This window comes from Atractosteus spatula, chromosome 12 (assembly GCF_055471065.1).
Source record: "Atractosteus spatula isolate fAtrSpa1 chromosome 12, fAtrSpa1.hap1, whole genome shotgun sequence".
In the NCBI taxonomy this organism is placed as follows: Eukaryota; Metazoa; Chordata; class Actinopteri; order Semionotiformes; family Lepisosteidae; genus Atractosteus; species Atractosteus spatula.
The window spans coordinates 6,172,529-6,184,699 of record NC_142717.1 but is presented as its reverse complement, the minus strand read 5'-3'; the positions used below and the strand labels follow the sequence as shown (position 1 = coordinate 6,184,699).

At 33.3% G+C, this 12,171-nt stretch overlaps 1 protein-coding gene across 1 annotated transcript in view; it reads right to left on the bottom strand.

The window, feature by feature from the left end:
• trps1 (trichorhinophalangeal syndrome I) overlaps positions 1-9,863 on the bottom strand; it is a 138,115-nt gene extending 128,252 nt beyond the window's left edge. Inside the window, exon 1 of the mRNA XM_088928427.1 lies at positions 9,630-9,863. The gene's annotated coding sequence lies outside the window, so the exon portion shown is untranslated. The remainder of the gene's footprint in view (positions 1-9,629) is intronic.
• Positions 9,864-12,171: the final 2,308 nt, after the last annotated feature.

Genomic DNA, 12,171 nt, shown 5'->3' with positions numbered 1-12,171 from the left:
AATTGATAATTAATATATGAAGAGAATTGTCTTTGCACAGCCAGGTTTTATTGGTTCTAAAGACAACCTCTAAAGCACTTTTATAAAAGTCAGCTGCATTATAATAATAATAATAAAAAAAATTAACTTTATTTTATATAGCGCCTTTAGTAGTGGCTTCTCAAAGCATTTTTTTCTCGAATGACAACAACAATAAATAAAAAGAATACACAAGATAAAACACAATTACAATAAACAGAGGAGACCGTGGATGGTGGTACGAAGTATAGTAGGAGCAGAAGGGTAAAGAATGGAACCAGTTAAGTATCCTTGGGCAGAGAGTTCCAGAGCTTGGGGGCATAACTGGAGAAGGCCCTGTCACCCATACAATGTAGACGAGCTTGGGGGACAGTTAGGAAACCAGAATTAAAAGAGCGGAGGTTGCGAGGTGGGGAGTAGGGCGATAATAGTTCATACAGGTACTGAGGTTCCAAGCTATGCAGAACCTTATAGGTAAGCATAAGGATTTTAAAGTCCACACAGAATCTGACAGGAAGCCAGTGCAAGGACTCCAGGATAGGAGTAATGTGATCACTTGCACTAGACCTGGTCAAGATTCTGGTTGCATTGACATTATGAGTTCCACAGTAGCATCTAGCGAAATAATATGTGCATTTTAGGCTCATACTTATGGCCTTTGTCAAATAATAGGAGCAGAATTCCAAAAATGTTATTTTTTACGAGAGAACTCTGGCATTCTTGAAATTGTACTGAACATGTTTTTATTTCTACAGTTGTTGTTTTTTTAAAAAAAAATTTTGATATTCAGGTTATATAAATTGGACATATATATTCTAAGATTTTTAAAGATTAATAAAAGGTTAATAAAAATATTAACAGTTAAACAATAAACTACAACGGATGAGAAGGAAAAGGCAATATCCTCATCAGAAAGTTGAGCATCTTCCTACAATTTCAAATTTTGTTTGTTCAGGAATATCAATTCAGGGGATATCCTCATTCAAAATCTGCTGAAAATAATATACAGTATGTGGAAGTTCTATTGAGAAAGATTTACCTTATTACCTCTACAAAAAGACATGATTAATAAATACTGGGATTGAACAAGTTAGAGGCTTATCTTAATTTAACCAGCAGAGTCTTAATGCGATATTAAACACACAGCCAGCAAGTTGTCAGCATACTACACATGATAAGTTAGCCCACCTCATTCAGAATGATGTTCAAATGTCACCATTCCAATAGTAATCCAATAAAACACTATACATCTATAATGGAAAACACCTATTTTTGATAAGATAAAGAAAATTCCTGCTAGATTTCTACATCTCACAATGTTAACACTGTAACCACATAACCTTTTGCCTGACAAATCCTTTTATAATGCCTCATGTGATTGGCCTAGTTCAGCAGCAATCCTTAAGTTTTCAGAAACTTTACACCTGGGTTTGTTGAGCTACTTCAATTTACTGGTGTGACATTACTAGAGCTTTGAATTTGAGCAAGTTCATATAAAAAATGTACATATAGTTAAGTTATCAGGCTACAAAAATTTATTAAAATAAGTTTTGTTTCATCAATTCGCACAATAATCACTCACAATTTATCAATTATCAGAATACAGTCATCTTAGGAAAAAAGTACTTACTATAATACATGTACAGTATGCATATTTGCTCAGAAGACAAGCTCCCCAAACTAATATCCAGTCACACACATGAAGACAGTGCAACTTGATTTGCATGTACATTAATTAAAACATACTTGTAAGAAGAATGCGCTTACAGAGACAAGGATCATTTATTTGAGTAACTATTTTAAATTAAAGTCATATGCAAATCGTCTTTGTCAAACGAGGCTCAGCCATACATACACAGCAAAATATGCTGACATTAATATTAATATTTGGAAAAGGGATAACACACGTAAATCAAATAGATTAATATGCTGGTATACAGATAATAAAAGAACCTATTCATCCGTTTCTTAATTGTGTTATGGGCTACTTCTTTTGTTTGTATTTTCAGAACTTTTAAATGGTTGCGACTGGGAGACTGTGAAATGGAACCTTGCTGTGCAAAGAGAATTCACTGTTCATATCAATTATCAACCTTACTCAAAACAGAAGTTACCAATTGAGCATTCAGCCAGCTCATTGTGAATCAAGTATACCACAGAAAGCAAACTTGAGAAGGTAGACGTGCCTTTACATGTTTTAGGGGAGTGGATTAAGGGTTAATTCATTTGACTTTGGCAATTTATCATCACTGTACTCAGGGAAGGTAGAAAAGAATTAAACATCTCATGTTAAGTGATTTGATTGTAACTATTAGCAATTGTGAGTTTGTATAGTCAGGAAAATTAACCTTATGTTTATAATTATACAATCTGCTGAAAAGACAGAACCCTTTGCAAAAGATGTGTTAGTGTATGCAACTTAAATTGGGAAATTTTATTTAGTGCCTATAGGTACAGATGAGGAATAGGTACCCATTTTTTTATTTTCATGTAATGAATCCAACAACACCCTAATAAATCCCTGTAACCTAAATATACTGTACAATTTAAATTTTAATATAGGATTCCAGTAAGCTCCAATTATTATAACTCTTTTCTTTGTACAAATGTACAGCCATGCGTTTATGGACTCATAACTTTACAATACAACTACAACAGTGTTATACTCACGCATATTACAGAATTTTAAAGGAACAGTAAACATTTTACAAAGACTATATATTAGCTGTGGAAAGCCTTGAACCTCAATGCACAGATTTATTAATTGTGACTCAGATAAAAGTTAACAAAACTGTCTTTTAGTAGTAGCCTCTTGCATATCTTGTGCCTAAAAAGCTGAACGTTATTCAGATTCTGATACTGCACATTAACAGTACTGGAAGTTTCTTTCCAATCAGATAAAGTACTGAAATGAAACTGAAACATACTCTGCATTCTTCATTGAATGTATTGTGACTATTTTCTAATTTTCTTACAGTACAAGCATTTTGTCCTAAAGAAGTGTAGAATAACTTTGTTATACATGTCTCCAGCTATTACAAAATTTTACATTTCCTGAACATTCTCCTCTCTTAGCTCATAGAAACATATTTTATATTATTAGCTTAAATTATTGTTAAGTTCATACAAGAGCAAATAATTATCTTTCAAATAACCTATTTAAGAAAGAATTGCTGTGATACAAGACAGTTTAGTTTCAAATTTACATGTAAGCATGACAAATGAAATTTCTACTATAAAATTCCAAACCACAGCGAATAGAAAGCTCATAATTATAAATACTGTATCAAGCAACAACAAAATTAAATTTCCAGATTTAGAAGATATAAATGTGAGAATACAGTGCAAATTATTTTAAAATTGCAATAAAATACTCAAGTGAAATTTTAAGAACTGTTTTTCCAATAACCAAATACATACCTCAGTGCCCCAGTTGAATCGCTGCATTATTTGCAATGATTGTACTGTTTTTTAAAAACAATCAGTAACGCATCACAAATTATTCAGATTTTCTGTCTTTTTACAATGTTTGTCTGGTTCGCAAAGCAAGAATGAAAAATATCCTTTTATTTCCATTTCTTCAAGAGACAACAAAAGAGGGATTTCTTCAATACTGAAGGACATAAAATTTACCACAGCAGTCAAAGTACTGAACTCTAGAAAAAAAAATGTAAAAATTGTTAACCGGCACTATCAAGATAGTTTGAAAAATCAAACTCATAAACAAGTTCAAGCCTACTGTATAAGACTGTCTATAAGGGTGGTCTATTGTATGGCATTAATATTCCTACGAGCCAAAAACCACTACCCCCTTTTCCTCCAAAAAAAATAGACTGACTGAAAGAAAATGAATTAATTCTAGCATCTCAGAACTGGATGCTGATTAATGAATAGATGCTCTGAGCTCTAAAGACGACTCTGGTGACAAAATTGGAAGCAGGTAAAGAAACATTCACTAGGAAAACAACTTTTCATGCTATCCTGCCCAACCTGTTTCAACAATGTTGCAGTATATAATGCATCCACTTTATCATTCCTGGACCACACAGCTGGATAGAGCATTTAGCCCCAGAAAAAGAAGAAAAAACAAAACAAAAAAAATAACAGGACTGAGTCATCAGAGCTCTTGGAAAGCAGATGTGTAAGGAAGATCTTAGGCTAAACACATCGCTTAACCCTCAAATCGTGGTGTTGTTTTGAAAGGAAGTAAGGACATTTAACTGTTTGGAACACTGAAGATGAAATAGTAAATGAAGGCAACTTAAAAAGTCTTGGTCTTATCCTCAGAGCTGTATAGGTGCCATTCTCTAAAACACTAGGTAATGGAAAGACAGACTAATAAGGAGTACTCCACATGCAAAAAAAACTTTTGAGCAACTTATTTCTTTTTAAGTCTCACAGCAGTTTCATTTTGCCAACATAAATCTTTTCTTATCTAAACTTTACACAATCCCTGGAAGAGCATCTAAAGCTTTCCAAATTTGGCTCTGCCTGGTTACAGATAAGATGATTCTATCAAGGCCTTAAATTTAATAATATGCTGCTTGTTGACAGTTTGATGCTTTTAAAATGTATTTCATTTATATATTTACAATTTAGAAGGCTCTCATGTGGCAGTTTCCTGTGGGGTTCCTCACAGAACTCCCCTTTAACACACAAAATAGATGTAAAAGTTTAAAAAGTGTAAGTCACTATTTGAACTTCAAACTCCCCCAATGTACAGTATCCCCTTCCAATGTGATTATCATTCCCACAACAGGTACAAAAAGCTATAATGTTCCACCAGCAAAGGAGTAAAGGCTGACATGCATCTCTGAAAGTATTGCTAGCTTGTGACAAATTACCACACTGGTCAGAAGTCATGTATGAAACGCACTGTCTGCCTGTCTCCCCCAGCCTGCTTCTGCCTGACTGCTACAGTAGCCAACAACCAAATGTTTATTTATAATTTCTCTGTAGGAAAACAGCAAGTTTCACTCCAGCACTTCTTTTTTTCTGAAAACACTAGCTCCCTCTTAAGTTACTAACTTTTTAAGACAGCCACCACCACTTCACCTATAACCAAGAAATAATTAATTTAAGAATGCATCCAATTTCTTTTACTCTCACTTCGCATCTGTTGAAGCACCTTCAATGAATGTGAGGATTTTAACATTTTTCTCCATGTTATTTTTTTTCTCATGCAGTCACATACGGCTTTAATACTAATACCTCTTTCTTTAATTAGTAGTATCTGAAATCCTAAATGTTCAAATTTCTTGCAGGCCTCACCTCTAAATCTAGGATTTCTTGATAGCTACAAATACATTTCAGGACATATGTTTCCCAATTAAATTGGACTGTGTTTATTTTGAGACTTGGTTGTTTAGGAGGTCAGATGAAATGTTTTAAGGAAGTTTCAAATAGCAAGACCAGATTCTAAAGTGGGGTTTTGTGTCTTGATCACCAAATAACAACCTTTGAAAAAGGATATTCCTTCATTTAATGTAACAACAGAAAACTCTACAGTTGTCAAAACTATCAAGGAGCAGTAGCCTGAAATGCACTAACAATCACAAAAGAGCCCTTTTGGAGGAATCCAGCACAGCTCAGCAGGATAGGATTTAAATAACAGATTTAAAAACAAGAATAAAAATAACTGCATCAACCAGCCCTTTCTTACTCCGACCACAGTCCTATTTTCCTGAATCTGAAAAACAACCCATTTGGTTACCAGAATGAATCCAAAGCGTTATTAAAAGTTTAAGGCTACCAATTACTGCTGTCTGTTCTTTCAAAGTAAACTTTGGCATTACGTCAGATGGTTTTAAAAAATCGAAAGTTTCCTGCTTGGATAAACTAAACCACCAGGGAAGGTGTCTAGCCACTTGCAAAAACTTTTAATGGAACATTTTTTTTAAAGAGACAGTGTCACCTTTTTTTCAAAGGGTCTTTTGTTTCAAGAGCATTTTTTTCCCCGAGCATTGGGCACTTTGGTAAAAATGAATACTTAGACAAGTATTTTAGTTTTGAAATAGTTATTTTTCTTCTGCACTTTGTTCTTACTGGTTTACTTGCAGTAAACTTTTCATGTTGCAACACAATTTCAAATAACGACAAAGTGGTTTTCCAGATTATTCTCCGTTTAGAAATCAGAGAAAGCCACTCAAGAATCATCAGATCACTGCAGTGTAAGTACTCACACAGGCGTAAAGGCAGATCTCAGATATTAAAATACTTTAAAAAATGAAAGGTTCATTTTCATATAGCATCCTGCTCAAAGTGTGGCGTACATTTTTTATCCTAGAAAAAATATTTAAGAGTGAGTCTTATGAAAAAATGTTACTTTTACCACTATAGATGTAACCTATTGTAACGATAAAAAGTTCACTAAATTGATGGCTAAGCAGATCCTAGTATCCTCCCTTTTATACCAATTCCTGTATTAGCAGAGTAAAAAAAACACTGTACTCATTTTTAATTTGGGTACATTAATATCAAATATTCTCTATATCGTACTGTACATCCTTTTAATAGGAAACTACTGATGAACAGCTCAAACTGTTGTTGTTGTCCTAACAGTCCCCAGTCCCCAAGCTAAGTTTTTTTGTACAAAGCAGAAGCATATATACCATGTCTTTCTTTTTCCTGTGAGTTATACCAAAATACAGAATGCATTAGAATAATTGTTTTCATTATCCATCATAATAAAGTATTGCGTAAGTATTTGCTATAACATTTTTTCATTGTAATGTATTAAAAGAAAACTACAGTTAGGAGCATAAGACATTTCTCAAGACGGACTAGTATTTTGTCTAAAGTTAGCAGGAGACAAAACAAATTAACATTCTGTAGATTGATCTACTGTACAGCATTCTTTGTTCCTTTAAAATTAAATAGAACACAAGAACACATTCCAGCTGCACTTTCGAATTACTAAAAACTATTTCTGAACAGGCGTGGTGGCTTTATAGGACTCCAAGCATCTTGCTAATATGGTCAGTCGCCTGTTGTTGTTGTTGTTTTTTTTCTTTTTTAATGTTAGACACATTAAAGAGATCTTTTTCTTTAGAATTTCTTACTGGTACCTAACCTTTACATTATCCAATTTAACTGTACAAAAAAAAAAAATCGATGGAAACACAAATACATAAATATAACAGACACAAGTAATGTCTTAACTTTTCTTAAGTCGTGCAAACTATAAAGCCATGTGTAACAAATGGTTGCCCCCCACAGATGGGTTCTGTTAACACTGAGATCTAAAATTCTTTTGTCACCCGTAAAGTTCCCACTACATAGAACTGATCTATAGTCGTACTGGAGCATAAACTGAAGTCGGCCCATTTACATTTCAAACATATTAAAGACTATTCAATTTCAATATAGGGAATAATACCATATGGTATTTCTAGAAAGAATACAACACACCCCGAGAAATACTACTTTACAAAACGATGCTTAATAATTCTTTCTCGCCCTACTATTTGAGAAGCAGCTTATTTCTGAAGGTTAAAATCTGCCTTTTCTTACGTGCCTAATTGATCTTCTCCGAATTCTTTTAAGTATTAAAACTGTTACTTCAGGATAGAAGTATATAAATGAGCAGGTAAGCATCTTTCAAATAGTTTATTATTGTTTATCAAGTAGGGGTTAGCCTGTATAATAATAACAACATCTAATATATGTAACATAACATTGAAATAACTAACCCCGTCAGGAGTTTAATAACGCATAACAGTATAATTTACCCCGTATTGGTATTTTTTGATCAAATATCAGTTTTCCTGGTAGCACTTTCACGTTGAAAGTTCTTATTATTCATCTGACAAGTTGAAAACATGGCCTTTTTTTTTTCAAAAGATGAGCCGCATTTGTTTGCCTTGGCCACGTCATTAACAAACTTTCACCAACAATAATGAGATCTTTCATGGGTAGAAGCGCCGTATCATTTCCAGACAGTGTTGTCAGTTTCACAGTTTACAGGAAATACTGTAATTCATCTACTGGAACCAACACGGGATTTTTGTGTCATAACCAGCTATACATAGTAGCAGCCTAATATTGATTCAAGATGATAGCAGGTAACTTCTGAAAATGACTTAAAGCTGGCATTGCCAAATCCAAAAGCTTTTAATTAATTTACAAGTATCAGCGCAGCCTATTTACACTACCAGGTTAGTTACTTTCATAAAAGAAACACATCACTATCTAAAATAATCAAGCAACTATTTCCTCTTAAAATTATGAGCAAATATAAAAAAGCATTTGGTCTTGAAAGTCTGGAAATAATGTCATCAGCGCTTCTTCTGTATTAAAAAAGAATAATAAAGATAGAAATTTACATATTTTAATTCATTTTTTGTTTAATCAAACGGTACGGAAATAAGGAGTTAGATATATAACTTTCCTTTGTTAACTTTCACGAAAAGGAATTTTAGTAAAGGTACTTAAGAACTACATGTTGCTTAGTCACGCTACCCAGAACTTTTTACTACTGAACTATAGCGCCGAACTGCCTGTCTGCTTACATTAAAGCCATCGTCAAAACCCCGTAACTTTGAAGTATTCTGCCTTGTTAATCTTTTAATTTTATATAAAAGAGTACCATCGTTTTGCAAGTCTTGCCATACCAAATATAGAGAAGTAGAGACCGAGTTCAAGAACAATATCCGCTGAAAACTTTAAAACCACGTTAGACATTTCAATCCAAACCTTAAAGCAGATAAAGATTATCTTTAAAAAAAAACCTCGTTCTGTTTTCTATCGCAACATAAACTCACACAAAAATACCTGTTTTTTTTTCTCTTTTTATTTGAATTCAAGTAAAACATTCTTTAAAGAAAGTTATATTCCACTATTCTGGATAAACTGCAGAATTTTGTAACCGGTTGAATTAAACACACAGTCCATTCAGGATGCTGTCTGCGACAAACACATTTAAAACGTATACTTTTCTAATCGCTTATCTATAGTTAAGATCAGACTTCACAGTTGAAAGTTTTCAAACTTGCAAGCACACGGCCCCATTCCGTAGTTATGTTACGCATCATTACCCTTTTACAGAAACCTTCCTTTTAAGAAAGTTTTAAGTAACACCACCAGTCCCGCAGCGTAGCTGATAACCTTTTCTCTCATCTGCTATAAGCTTTAACAAAACTTAAACATGTATCATATTTACAACATAAGTACCAACATGTACACAGCATGCACTACATAATATCGCTACATTTCACAACACTTAAAAGAAACTTTCGCCCGTCACAATCTTGTAAGTGGTAAACGTTTCAAAGCACTAACCAAAAAAAGGGAAAAAAACTTCGCCACAAACCTACTGGAAATCATGTTTTTCTTCCCTTTCTTGAACGTGACCTCTCGATTAAGGCTACTGCAAGTTGCAAGTAGCCAATTTCAATTTCTCATGCATTTGACCCAACAAAACCTAAATGCCATGTGAAATCTGAGAAGCCCTGCTCTTTTTTCTTAGCAAAGTAGCTCACAACTGATTCACAAAATCCCTTAGCTCTCCCCAACATTACATAACAATCCTAAAGAGATCAGCATTCAGGAACTATTATTCGCATCACATTGTTTGCTCCATTCTTTACGTTGACTGTTTCTTTTCACCTTACCTGTTGATTAAATTGCAATAATCTTTGCAGTCTGAAAGATGGTGGAGCTTTGGCTTGAGCCATGAACCGTCTTTGTGTTGTTTGTTTGTTGATCTCTGGTTATTTTAGGGGATTTAGAGATTTCTGATTTCTCCTATGCAAGTGCAATCGGGGTGACTGTGTTTAATAATAAACGCCTGTATCTGAAAAAAAGGAGGTTAGTTTGCAGTGAGCTCAGTTCTTTATCAGAAATGTTATCGCTTGTCAGGACCTCAGACTCCAAGCATTACGTCAGTTTCAAGACACCAACACTATTAATATCAAGAAGCCTTTGCAGAGGAAAGCGCCACCCTAGCCTGAGCGCTCTTAAAGAGACAGATGCTATTGCTGTACACTGCGTACAACAAGCAGTTTCTTGGACATTGAGCGCTACAGGTTGACTTACAGTACGTCTCCCATGTAAAACTCCTGATGGAATAAACCCTCTATAATAAGATGCGGCTTCCGTAACGATATCACACTCTTTCTTACTAAAATCGCGATCTACTAAGATTATCATTTTAAGAAAATATAAATAACGACAGGGACACACTACAATGTATTTTTTTCTTCAGTCGTTATTAGTTACAAAGATTCATTCATAAAATACTTGACTAAAATACATTCACTAAAATACTTTTATAATAGGGTAGTTAATGACAATGTTCTCATTCTACACGTAACATTCCCCGTCTAATTCATGTTATGTTGAGCAGATCTTTATGGAAATAAATGGTACAATCGTATTGCTGAGATGCGCGCACTGGCATGCACTTAGGATACTGTACTTAAATAAATCCGAAAATTAAGTTTTTGCAAAAGTATTTATGCACTTGCATTTCCTAGACAACACTCTCTATTGACAATTATTTTTAAAAGTATGCATTTCAAACAACATCTGCCTATAGCTTCAGCATCTCGATTAACATTCATGAAGATTTAATTTAAATTTTAATTAAAGAGATATGCCAGCAGTCGGTTCTAAATATTCTCTCTGATCCAATAATTATGACAAACTGAACTGCTTTGAAAACTGTAAGCAAATTATTTATACATAAATGTTGTGATGACCTTCTTGTCAGAGATCATTTATTGATTAAAAAAATACTTTTTTTTAGCACCATGTAATTTTAAGAGCGCCTGGTTTCCCTTCATGTCGTGTAATTTGTAAGCTTCAAATGGTCTGCTACTGAACTATTTAACTTTCCTGTTGTATCCATCAATCATCTAGGTATTTCAAGTTTTAGACTAATATGCCCTATTAAAATGCTCCTATTTCCCTCGTCTGTCTAAATTTGACACCACAGTTGTCTTCGAAGTGTTTTCGGTGATACGCGAATATCATAGGAAAATTTTAAAAATAAGAACATGAACAGATTTTGTAACTACAGTACCTGATATACTAAAATCGGTACAGAAAAAAATAGTGATTTTATTAGACTACATTCTTGATTCTTTTTACTTTCTCAGAAACAAAAAATACTCGACAATAAAATGTCTCCCTATGGCATACAGTGTAGTTATATATTTTGCCAAACATCTAGTTAAAATGTTCCTAAGGAAATCTATTTGCAGTTTGTATTTTGAAGTTTCTTAAACAACGTTTGCCATTTTGAATGTTACCAAAATGTGTTGTGAGCTACAGTATATAGTGAATTATAAATTGTTTCCATTAAATCACCCACACAAATGAAATTTAATCAACAAAAATGAGTATTGATTGTTATCGATGTGCCCAGCAGTGACTTATTTGTATAAAGCTATCTGCTGTAGGTCTTTTAATAATTCTATGAAATATAATAACATGAGTGTGGCACTGTGGCAATTATTTCCTGCTACCACTTCAGACGTTGCAAGTAACCTTAACAAGACTGCTGATCCAAATAATATATATGATGTAATGCTATCAGCATGTTTATTGTAATAAAAATCATTTAATTTTCCAAGATAAAAATGGCACCATTTTAGTTCAGTTTCCCAAGGAGTATGAAAAATATTGTTTAAAGTTTTCTTTCAAAGTCTGTAAATAAAGGAAAACTTAGTAATATGAGTTAATCATTTTATCTTGCATCCATATCTCTATCATGTTGTATATACAGTATATACTGTGTCATGTGTAACTCTAAACATGCATCTTCTTCCTTAAACTAATGTATATAAGAAAAAATGTTTTCCTTAATGTGTTTGATAAGCATTATTTTAAAATTTGCACTTCTATTTAAATAAATATATATAAAGGCAATATTTGTAAAAGTTGCCAAAACTATTTATTTATGTAATATATACATTTGATATGTTTTTACCTTATATTGTTTACATACTGTACTCCACAGAAAGCACAACTAACATTAAAGTTTCCTTTTAGCATATGGAACTACCAGACAACTAAAACTTTCAGAAAAGGTTTTCGATTGCTACTCTTTGCCCTTAAATGTCTGCACATGTGTTGTATATTATTGTGCAATTTCTTTTCATGTACTGTATGTATACACAAACATGCCTCGTAGTTTATAAAGTGTGAGTA